Genomic DNA, 10,275 nt, shown 5'->3' with positions numbered 1-10,275 from the left:
CATGCTTCAACAGGTTCTGTGTCCAAGAAAATAAAATCCACACGATAAATGAATTTATCGACTTGTACTAACACATCTTCAATTATTCCTCTAGGCACTTTATAGATCTATCGGCAAGTAAAAGAGTTATAGAAGTTGGTTTTAACTCACTTAGATTGAGACTTTGAAAAACTGAATATGGAAGTAAATTCACACTAGCACCGAGATCAAGTAAGGCTCTTTCAGTTTTATGCTCTCCAATAAAGCAAGAAATTGTAGGACAACCAGGGCCTTTATATTTCAAAGCATTATTGTTTTGAAGAATAGCACTTACTTGTTCGGCTAGAAAGGCTTTCTTTTTCACATTCAGTTTCCTCTTCACAGTGCATAGATCTTTCAAAAATTTAGCATAAGAAGGAACCTGTTTAATAGCATCCAATAAAGGTATATTGATCCTTACCTGTTTGAAAATTTCAAAGATTTCAGAGTTGTGATTGACTTTCCTTTGTTTGGTCATGACTTGAGGAAATGGAAGTGCTGGCGGAGAATCAGTCTTTTCTTTGCAATTTTCAGATTCAACCCCTTCTTTACCCTCAAAGATTGACTCATCATCTTTCTCATAAGGTTCAAGAGTGGGTTTTTCAATAACCTTACCACTGCGCAGAGTAGTGACTAATTTGACTTGATCCATATGTTGGCTTCCGAAACTACTTGCATTTGCATTGTATTGCCCCTTGGGATTTTGTTGTGGTTGAGATGGAAACTTACCTTTCTCTTGGAAACTGAGAGCAGATGTTAATTTTGCAAGAGTATCTTTAAAATCTGTCATGTTTTGAGCAAGTTGAGTATTGATTGTCTCTTGCTTTTCAATGAATGCATGCAATGTTTCCTCAAGATTTCTTCTAGGAGGTGGAGCATAAGGAGGTGCATATCCATGAGAATTTTGGAAATTGTGGTGTGTTTGAAATGGTGGTTGTGAAGTGTGTGCATTGTTGTTCTCACTCTTCCAACTAAAATTTGCGTGATTTCTCTAACCAGGGTTGTATGTTTGTGAGTATGGGATGTGGTTGGCCCTTTGGAAACTGTTTAAAGCATGAGCTTGTTCATGGAGACATTCCTTAAAAGAAGGCAAGGTTGGACAATTGTTGGTTGAGTGTTCATTTGTTTCACAGATTTGACACACAATGTGTTCAACAGATTTTAATTGACCACTCTTTTTTAATTCTAGTGCCTCGACTTTTCTAGCTAAAGATGCAAACTTGGCTTGGAGGTCATGATCTTCCCTAAGATTGTACATACCTCCACTAGATGTATGAGGTTGAGTTTTGCTCGGTGCCTCATAAGTACCCGCGGTGTCCTAGTTTTGAGCATTTTCAGCTAACAAGTCTAAGTACTCCATTGCTTTATCAGGGTCTTTATCTTTAAAAGTTCCATTGCACATCAATTCAACCATTTGCCTATCTCTAGGTGTTAACCCTTCATAAAAATGTGAAACCAATCTCCATGTTTCAAAACCATGATAAGGGCAAGTACTAAGCAAGTCTCGATACCTATCTCAACATTGGTAAAATGTTTCTCCTAGTTTTTAAGTGAAAGTGGTGATTTGTCTTTTGAAAGAGTTTGTTCTATGAGATGGGAAAAACTTCTTTAAAAACTGTTGTTGCATTTCATCCCAAGCACGAATGGATCCTGGTCTCAAATTTTGTAGCCATGTTTTAGCTTTATCTTTTAATGAAAAGGAAAAAGCTTTAATATGATGGTGTTCATGCTACAATTTAAATTATTATATGTGTTGCAGACCTCCTCAAATTCCCTTAAATGTAAGTATGGATTTTCCAATTCTAAGCTATGAAAAGAAGGTAAAAGTTGAATAATGCCTGGCTTAAAATTCAAATGAGATGCATCGGGAGGAAAAACTATGCATGATGGTGTACTTGTTCTTGTGGGATTCATGTGGTCTCTAATTGTTTTAGCACGGTTATTCTCATTATTCTCATTATAAAGTAATTGATTATCTTCTTCGGTAATATTTTCTGAAAATGATGAGGATACCCTAGAAAGTCTACCACTTGATGTACGTGACCACAATCTCATGCACGTGTTGGAATATAATAAAAGGAAAAAGAAAACAAAAGAAGAAGAAACAAGAGAAAAGAAATAAAGTTATATACAAGAAAATTGAAAAGATAAAATAAAATAAATATTATAATTTCTACAAAACTTACCTCCCTGGCAACGGCGCCAAAAACTTGACATGACGAAAAGATTGATGTCTTCTCCCAAGTGTAGGAGTGTCGAAATAATAAATAACCCGGCAAGACCGGGGTCGAACCACAGGGAGGTTAATTGTACAAATTATAAACAACAATTGTAAACAACAACAATAGTAACAATAACAACAATAATAACAGTAGCAATAATAATACTAATAATACTGGTAGTAGTAGTAGTAGTATTAGTAATAACAACAACAATAATAATAACAATAATAAAGAAAAAGAAGAAGAAGAAAAGTTGATGAGAACTTTGAGATGGAAAATTAACGTAAGGATTAAACAATGATAACAAACAATATCAAGGTTAGAGGATCCACTAATGGTATGTCAAACAAGTATAGTATAAACTCTTATTATTCAACTGGAAACCACACACAAAGGAGGTTCCAATCAGATTATAAATTGTTAACATGATTACATTAGTCATCTTATTCAATTAATGCTAATACTTGTAAATCTCGTCAAGCATTCATGATTATAACTTATGTTAACAACAAATCAAGTTCCTTTCATAGCTCAGGTGTCGGTTATACCATATAGTATAGGCTATGAAAGTGCCAAGCATTTGTTGTACCAAGTGTTATACAATACAAATCATGATTAGTCATTTACCAAGCAAAGTATTAAAGAGTGAATAAGATAACAAATATAAAACATGTTAGTATCAAACATTAAAGTCCATATTAAGTTTACACTATACTTATTCTTACACCATTAATGTAACCTTTTCACCTTGACATAATAAACTTAGCTAGACATAATGAAAGAAAGAAAAACAAATAAACAAAATAAGAAAAACTTAGCTAGACATAATGAAAGAAAGAAAAATAAATAAACAAAATAAGAACATAAATAAGATAAGAGTTAACTAAGTAAAGGAAAGGAAATGAAAGGCATAAACTTAATATTAATGAAAGCAAAGCATAAACATTACAAAAAATACAAAGAGAGAAAGGAAGAGCATGATCTTGATCTGGAAACCAAGATGCCTAAATGCATGGCAAATGCCTCCTTTTATATGCCAAAATTAGGAACTATTGATTTGATGACTAATTGATGAGTGGGTGGCCAACTCTTGACTTGGTGACAATCCTTATCTTCTATTGTATGCCCAAAACGTCATTGATAACTTCAAAATTGGAGCCACTCAAAAACATGAAAGTTGTAGGTAATTGTCTCAGCTTTCTTGTGTAAAACATTCAGCTCATTTCGACTTCTAGAACTCCAGATATGGCTAAAATACTGAACAGTGCTCGGGCTGGAGGATAGATTCGGGCTTCTTTGTTGTTGCAACAATTTGGACTTGAAAATGGCCTTTTTAGATCTTGGGCTCCATATGAAAGTTGTATGCCTATGTCTTCCCTTTCCATCCATATAAAGTAGACCTAAATCTGAGATCTATAGCTCCAGATATGACCCAATTACTGAATAGTGTTCCGGTTTGGATTGCACCGACATCTCTATTATAAGTTTGGCCATCTCTTTATCCTTTCAATTTCAGTTCTTAAATTCATCAATCAAACCTTTCATTTATGTGATAGGCGTACATTTAAAATGAACATTTACCATAAATTAAAGGTATCTTATATTATTAGATATATTATTATAAAACATGCTTTGGTTAAGGAGTTATTGATACTTCAAGTGCAAAATGATGATATAAAACCTTGATAAAAATGCACTTTTAAGTACTAATCAGTTTGGTATTGACTTTGCAAAAATAGGTTGTATGTCTTTTTTAGCTATATTTATAATAGGTAATGTTTTTTAGGTCAGGTTTTGGTTTTGGTTTTGACTGATAAGGCTTATGGGGCTTGGTAAATTTTTTATGGGGCTTTTTATAGTAGGTTTGTTCTAGTTTAGAGTAAAAGTATTTTTGGTATTTAAAGGTTGATTGTTTACGAGGAGGTGTTTGGCTCGAATATTTTTTGGGTTTTGAATAATTTCCACTGCAGGAGATTTTTTTGTAGAGAGGTCAAATTCATAACAAAAACTACCAAGTTCTTACCTGGTACATTTCATTTTCCATTTTAAATGTTTTTGGAGTTTGAGGTCCTAACAGATCTTAAGGCCTTTTTTTTTTTAATGAAGCTCACAAGTTCACCATATATAATTTGGTCATATGGTATAGTTTTGGTTATAAAGGTATCTTTAATTTTGTTTCTCACTTTTTCTCCTAAGAGAATAAGTAAGCCTGCAAGGAATTTTTCTTTCCAAAAAGGCTGGTTTGAATCTTCCCGAAGCATGACTCGAGTAAGTAAGGTGTTTTTGTACCATTGAAAATCACTTAGCTTCTTACAACCTAAGATAGGAAAGAACAATATTTTTATTTTTCAAATAGGAAGGGTCTCCGACAAAATGTAAGAAAATTATAAGTATAAGAGTTGACACAACATCTTGGATGGTGTTTTTAGATGGGTTAAGGATGAGTGTTTGGTCTTCATATGTTTGGAAGGAGTTTAGGATATATAGGTGGTCAGTTTCAATAGGATGATAACCCCACCATCCTTTTAATTGGCCAGAGAAACCAGCAATAAGCAATTAAGCAATAGCTTTGTCTAGGGTTCCTATTTAGGTTTTGTAGGCATTGGCTATCATAGTCATCTGTTAAAGGGTGTTGAGGATGTTGTATTCTGACATTCCATTTGTATTTCATTCATAGAGGGAAGAGGCATTATATTTATGCTGACTAATGATAGGTGGTTCGGTAGATATGGAAATGTCTTGGGTAATGGTTTTTTTTTTTTTTAGCTTGCAAAGTAAGTTTGTTTAATTCAAGAGTTGGTTTGGAAAAGTATCTTCATCAGAAGATTGCTCAGGATTATTTTGTAGGGTGTTGACTTGATTTGTGGATGTAGAGGGATTAGTTGTTTATGGTGTCTAGGATAGTTAAGGATGAACTATCAAGGTGTTGTAAGTGTGTTTTAATGGCTTTAAGAAAATTTATGTGGTTCTTTTAGATATGTTTTTGGCTTGTTTTTGTAAGTTGGTAACGTTTGAAAATTAGGTTTTTTAGCTTTAGGTTGATTGAGGTTTTGGTGTCAACTAAATTGATAGTAGTTTTGTGTATTTGTTTTTCTAATCTGGTAAGCTGTTTTTCTAAGGTATTGAAGTTAGTAATTAGTACTTAAAATGATATTTTTATCAAGGTTTTATATCAGCATTTTGCACTTGAAGTATCAATAACTCCTTAACTAAAATATGTTTTATAATAACATATTTGATACTGTAAGATACCTTTAATTTATGGTAAATATTCATTTTAAATACAAGCCTATCATATAAATCAAAGGATTGATTGACGAGTTCAACTACTGAAATTAAGAAGACAAAGAGAGGGTGAAGCTTATAAAAAAGATGTTCAGTCCAAACTAAAACTTTGTTCAATCATTGGGTCATATCTGGAGTTGTAGATCTTGGATTTCAATTTGGTTTATATGGTTAGAAAGCTAAGACATAGGCCTAAAACATTCATGGAAATACAAGACTCAATTATACTATTTGGAAGTCCAAATCTTAACAACAACGGAGAAGTCTGAATTTGTCTTACAACTTAGACATTGTTTAGTGTTTAACCCATATCTCGAGTTCTACATGTCCAAATTACCTTAATTTTTTTTATTGGAAAGATGAGAAAATTGTCCAGAACTTTCATAAATCAAGTCTATTCAAATTATGATGTTAGCAATGATGTTTTGTTTAGAAAAAAAGATAAAGATTGTCACCAAGTCAAGATGTGGCCACCCACTCAACAATTAGTCAACAAATCAATAGTTTCCAGATTTGGCCTATAAAATGAGGTATTTACCATGCATTTAGGTATCTTGGTTTTTTAGATTAAGATCATGTTCTTGCTCTCTTTCTTTATATTTTTTTTGTAATGCTTAAGTTTTGCTTTTACTAATCTCTTGTTTATTCTTTTCATTTCCTTTCCTTTACTTAGTTAACTTATATCTTATTTATGTTCTTATCTTGTTTATTTATATATCTCTTTTTCTTTACGTTTAGCTAAGTTTATTATGTTAAGATGAAAAGGTTATACTAATGGTGTAAGAATAAGTATAGTATAAACTCAACATGGACCTTAATGTTTGATACTAACATGTTTTGTATTTGCTATATTGTTCATTTTTAATACTTTGCTTGTTAAATAGTTAATCTAGATTTATGTTGCATAACCCTTAATATAGCAAATACTTGACACTTTCATAGCCCAACTATATGGTATAATCTACACCTCTGTTATAAAAGGAACTTGATTTGTCATTAACATAAGTTATAATAATGAATACCTGACAACATTTACAAGTTTTAGCATTATTTAAATAAGATAACCAATATAATCATGTTAACAATTTATAATCTGATTAGAACCTCCTTTATGTGTGGTTTTCAGTTGAGTAATAAAAAGATGTTATACTATACTTCTTTGAAATATCATTAATGGGTTCTCTAACATTGACATTTGTTTTTATCATTGTTTAATCCTCACATTAATCTTACAATTTCAAAGTCCTCTTTAACTTATTGTTGTTGTTGTTGTTGTTGTTGTTGTTGTTGTTGTTGTTTTTATTTATAATTTATATAGTTAACCTCCATGTGGTTTGACCCCGGTCTTGCCGGGTTATTTATTACTTTGACACTCACGCACTTAGAAGAAGACATCAATATTTTGGTCGTATCAGGTGGTGTTTGTAAAGCTATTTTGGTGGATGATGTGTTTAGTATTGGAAAGGGTGTCATCACTATGTAATTTGTAGGGAGCTACATTAACTATCTGGTTGTTGTGAGTTATCTAGATATTTCTCAAGGGTGGATGTTCAGACTCAACTATTGGTTCACTAGTGAGGTTCCATATAGGGGTTTTTGATCTTGGTGTTACTAGGCATACATGTTTGATGGATGCAAATGGATATGCAATGTGATGTTCAGATGTATAATATAATTTCGAACCAATCAAAGAATAAAATTTGTACTTTATGTAACACAAGGAAATTATAAAATTGTTTTTGTATCTCACTTCTCTATTAGAGGAAGTGCTGGAAAACCAAATTCATTTTATAGAATTATCAGAATCATAAAAATCCTTTTTGAAAAGAGTTTTATTATAAACAGAATGTTTTTCTAAAGTAAAAAAATTTAGCTCATTTTTGATATTTTCAGTAATAGTTGAAAATGTTGGTGATGTTAGAGGAGATGGTTGTTCAATGTCTATATAAATAGGTTTTGGTATATTTATAGTATAATTTGTATTTAAAAAACTAGTAAAAGGGATAACAGATGTAGATTTTCTAGAAAGATTTGCGTGGTAAGGGATATTGATAACATAAAAGATTTTGGAAACTCTTCCCAGATCTATTGTACTAGAAGAAGTAGAGTCTTCTAAGAATCTGAAACTTGTAAAGTGTCGATGGAAAAACAATTTGACTTTGCCATATGTGTACTAGGTAATGTTTTTTATTTGGATAATGGGTTGCAGTGGTTGGGGTAATTTTGGTTGTGCTGCTCCTTCAAGGATCCAATATTCTAGAAGAGATATAGCTTTCTATTAGATTGCTTTTGGGATAACAGTGTTTGAGCGGAATAAATCTATTTATAGAAGGAGTGTTTTTTCTTTTTGGGATTGGAATTTGTTTTGCTGGCAAAGGCTGAGAACATGGCTTTGTAATGGATTTTGAATATAAGAGCAATAAAGATTGATCTTTCTAGCATATCATAATTATTAGTCTTTATTTGTAGTAGCATACTCTGTAAAATATTTTTGTCTTTGAGAGATATAGTTAAATTTGAATAATAGTCAAATGAAACCGGGCCACTGTAAAGGCTAAACTCAATAGAACTTAGGAGTAAGCCTTGAAAGTTTTGGAATCTAGCATTTCGAAGGATAGTTAGAATGGAGGTGTTTAAACCTTTTTTTGTAAGAGGTTTTATCCCAATATAGACAATGCAAACATAGATGTATTTTGATTAGTACTTAAAAGTGCATTTTTATCAAGGTTTTACATCATCCTTTTGCACTTGAAGTATCAATAACTCCTTAACTAAAGCATGTTTTATAATAACATATCTAATAATATAAGATACCTTTAATTTATGGTAAATGTTCATTTTAAATGCAGGTCTATCACATAAATGAAAGGATTGATTGATGAATTTAAGAACTGAAATTGAAAGGACAAAAAGATGACCAAACTTAGAAAAGAGATGTTAGTGTAGTCCAAACCAGAACACTGTTCGGCAATTGGATCATATCTGGAGCTGTAGATCTCGGATTTAGGTTTACTTTATATGGATGGAAAGGTAAGATATAGGCCTACAACTTTTATATGGAGCCTGAGATTTAAAAAGGCTATTTTGAAGTCCAAATTGTAGCAATAACAAAAAAGTCTAAATCTATCTTACAACCCTAGCACTATTCAGTGTGTGGCCCATATATGGAGTTTTAAAAGTCCAAATGACCTCTATTTTTTTTCTAAAAAGCTGAGACAATTTCCTACAACTTTTATGTTTTCAAGTGGTTCCAATTCTGACGTTATCAATGACGATTTGGGTAGATAAGAGAAAATAAGGATTGTTACCAAATCAAGAGTTAGCCCCCCACTCATCAATTAGTCATCAAATCAATTGTTCCCAATTCTTGTTTTGTTAACTTTTAGCTAAGTTTGTTATGTAAAGGTGAAAAGGTTACATAAATGGTGTAAGAATAGATATAATGTAAACTCAATATGAACTTTAATGTTTGATACTAATATGTTTTGTATTTGTTATCTTGTTCACTCTTTAATACTTTGCTTGTTAAATGACTAATCTTGATTTATGTTGTATAACACTTGGTACAACAAATGCTTGGCACTTCCATAGCCCATAATGTATGGTATAACCAACACCTGAGCTATGAAAGGAACTTGATTTGTTGTTAACATAAGTTATAATCATGAATGCTTGACGAGATTTACAAGTACTAGCATTAATCGAATAAGATGACTAATGTAATCATGTTAACAATATATAATCTGATTGGAACCTCCTTTGTGTGTGGTTTCCAATTCAATAATAAGAGTTTATACTATACTTGTTTGATATACCATTAGTGGAACCTCTAACCTTGACATTTGTTATTATCATTGTTTAATCGTTACATTAATATTCCATCTCAAAGTTCTCATCTTCTTCTTCTTCTTCTATTTCTTTATTATTATTATTATTACTACTACTACTACTACTACTACTACTACTACTACTACTACTACTACTACTACTACTACTACTACTACTACTACTACTACTACTACTACTACTACTACTACTACTACTACTACTACTACTACTACTACTACTACTACTACTACTATTACTACTACTACTACTACTATTGTTATTATTATTGTTATCATTATTGTTAGTATTGTTGTTGTTATTGTTGTTGTATTATTGTTATTATAATTTATATAATTAAACTCCCTGTAGTTTGACCTCGGTCTTGCAAGGTTATTTATTACTTCGATACTCTTACACTTGGGAGAAGACATCTATCTTTTAGTCGTGTCATATTTATAGTTTCTGGCTGGATGTTTTTGTAAGGATTTGTTAGAGAGGGGTTGGATTGTCTCAAAAGGTTTTGTAAGCTGAATATCTCTTTCTTCAGTTTTAATAGTAAAATCTATTTTGAAAATATCATATTTGGATTTTTCATAAATTTGTGTTTGAGAAATTTTTGGAATCTTCCAATTATCAATTTTTTTGTAAAATCTTTAATTGTTATCACTTCACTTTGTACAATTCTTCTACTTTCAGAAGTTTCAAAGGTAGAGGAAACTGAAATAGAATTAGTTTTGTGAAAAACAAAATCCATAGTTTGAAAATATAAACTAGAAAACAGGTTGCAAGTTATATAGATTTATTGCCCTAAATTTCTAATGGGACTTACATCATTCAGTAGCATTTACCTATTTACTAATGGTCTCTTATCTTGCTAGGGTTTCTATGACTTACATTATTATTCCTACCCAGATTCTAGCAG

Source organism: Populus euphratica, unplaced genomic scaffold (genome assembly GCF_000495115.2).
Source record: "Populus euphratica unplaced genomic scaffold, PopEup_1.0 scaffold105.1, whole genome shotgun sequence".
NCBI classification, from domain to species: domain Eukaryota; kingdom Viridiplantae; phylum Streptophyta; class Magnoliopsida; order Malpighiales; family Salicaceae; genus Populus; species Populus euphratica.
Note: the sequence above shows the minus strand (reverse complement) of the source record.